The sequence below is a fragment of the Montipora capricornis genome, chromosome 4 (assembly GCF_036669925.1).
Source record: "Montipora capricornis isolate CH-2021 chromosome 4, ASM3666992v2, whole genome shotgun sequence".
NCBI classification, from domain to species: Eukaryota; Metazoa; Cnidaria; class Anthozoa; order Scleractinia; family Acroporidae; genus Montipora; species Montipora capricornis.
This window is the reverse complement of record NC_090886.1, coordinates 44,933,850-44,936,349: the sequence shown is the minus strand read 5'-3', so window position 1 is coordinate 44,936,349 and position 2,500 is coordinate 44,933,850. Positions and strand designations below refer to the sequence as shown.

The following is a 2,500-nucleotide window of genomic DNA, read 5'->3' as shown; positions in this document are numbered from 1 at the left end:
GTGTTGTTGCACCGCAATGCTCTATTTGCAATCAAATTTAGCTAAATCGAGGGAAAACTGAAATGAAACAGAACACAATAATTGTTCACTGAAAAAACTTTACGCCACATCTTTAACTATGATAACAGCGTTAGACGACACGGAAGTACAGAACAGGACCTAGAATGGTCACACTTTTTCAGGTCAAACCTTCTAGCAATTAATAAAATTGAAACCAAAAGTATTTACATTTTATTTTTTTCTACAAACTATTGAACGCATCAACGAAGTTTTTGATTTCATGACACTATTCTGCAGTTCTTCACAAGCAAGTCTAAGAAAGAAAAGCCAAAGTTTAAGCTTTCCAGAATGTAGCACTGAGATTTGGCCAGCTCTACTGCTCACGTGCCATCTGCCTAGACCTGGTACCATTTCTTCTCCTTGTATTTCATGGACAGCTTATGTGCGGCGTCTGCAAAACCTTTGGCCTGAACATTCATCTGTTAGGTTTTTATCTCAAGCGCGGACAACTTTTCTCCTCTTTCCATAAGAGCCCACAGTTGAAGGAAATTCAAGATTTTTATCCCATAGGAATAGCATTTCCACACTACATAAGTAGCAAATAGCCGAGAAAGAAACGGCGATTCAGTTTTGCAACACTAGCATTTCATTTTACCTTAAATTTCCTCGAAACAGCAAAGAAAAGTAAAGTAAAGTGGTGCATTTATATAGCGCCCTTATCAGTAACGTCTCAAGGGTGCTTTACAATGATCAATTCACCCCCAGCGGACTGGAAGCATATACAGGCGCAAATTGCAGCCGCTTCTAAGCAGTCCATGCATGCTGGTACTCATTTCACCGACCTCGGAAGGATGGAAAGCTGAGTGAACTTTAGCGGGAAAGAAGGTCGCCAAATATTCCAGTCTCGGCAGAACCGGGAATGGAACCCGGGACCTTAGGGTTGGAAGGCAGAGATCTTACCACTGCGCCAACCCCTCCGCTCTCAAAAAACATTGGAAGGGTTTTGATTTGTTAAAGCTTGTGAAAAAATGCCTGGCTTCATCCATAGACCGAATGCATAAATGGCGGCCAAAAAAAATATTCTTTTGTCTATGTGCTAATTAGCCTCACTAGCCTCGTTTGCATGGACAAAATATAACAGAAATGTTGCTTGAGAGCGAGGCTAGTGAGTTACATTAGCACATAAACAAAAGACTACATTTTTGGCCGCCATTTATGCATTCGGTCAATTAAAAGTAAGAGATCGAACCTAAGAAAGTGGAAGAATGATACAGTAAAAACCCGCAACTAAGAACCTACATTTTTGGAAAGTAGCCTAAACAGGTTCTTATATACATGGTAGTTAACAACATTTTAGGCTACTTCGGTTCTTAAAATAGGTTCTTAATTGTGGAGAAATTTATACTCTTTTTTTATACATAAAAAAAGAAACTCATTTTTACAGTAATGAGAATCTGATTTTTTTCTTCAAATAGCATTCTTGCACTGCAGTTGTAACGTACTTGTGTGATTTTAACAAATAAGAACCTGTTTTCAATTTTTAGGCTATAAATAGGTTCTTTTTTATAGGGGGTATAAAATCCAAATTTTAGGCTAACAGGTTCTTCATTTTCAGGTTCTCAGTTGCGGGTTTTTACTGTAATTCAGTGAACCTTACAGCTGAATCACATTGCGCTTTGTATTTAACTGGTCCTAGAAGTGACTTGGATATGCCATGAGATTTGCAAGTTTTTATACGCGGATAGGCAAAATTTGGACCGATTATCACCACGAATACAAAGATTTCGAATTTCGCCGTCTTGATATAATCCATCGAAAAGTTAAGAAAAGAGGGGAACGCAAAGCTATGCGTGCAGCAACCAGACAAACAATTTAAAGGTTTTGAATACGTTTATTTCTTTAATATTTTACAAATGTTCATCACTCGCTTGGGAATATTCAATTCCAATTCCGAAGTGTATATTGCTTGCACAGCATATCAAGCGTTTGATATAATCTCGTAGTTAATACAAGGTTCAACAAAGGGCTTTTCACCAAGAATCTCCCTTTATACAAGAAGATAAATGTAGCATATTCATAATGCAAGTGTTGCTACGTGTTGCTAGCGTAAATTCATTGAGGGATTAAGGAGATTAATTCACTGAACTACCGATAGACTTGCACCAAACGCGGTAATAGGAGACGCAAAGTTCAAAACGCGGGTTTTGGGGAGGGAGGGTGGGCGGGCGGGAAAATAAGAAGCGGAGAGGCAGACTTGTTTCCCTTTCAGCGTAATGAATATTCATTTGATGAATATTCAGCGTTCTTTTTCGTTGTGTACTTTGCAATTCAAAAATACACTTTGTGCCTTGATCGGATTACCCGGGGTAACCAAAAAGAAAAATAAATTATGACTCATATAGCATAAATTATGTTAATTATTACAAATTAAACTGAAATGAGCAAATTAGCTGTGGCGTTTAAGCTCCCGCCTCCGGTTTTTAAATCAACCTGTAAATTT

At 38.1% G+C, this 2,500-nt stretch overlaps 1 protein-coding gene across 3 annotated transcripts in view; it reads left to right on the top strand.

The window, feature by feature from the left end:
* The window catches only part of LOC138047079 (galactose/N-acetylgalactosamine-binding lectin CEL-III-like), a 13,465-nt gene that overhangs the window by 8,368 nt on the left and 2,597 nt on the right, over positions 1 to 2,500 (top strand). The gene's annotated exons all lie outside the window — the stretch shown is intronic.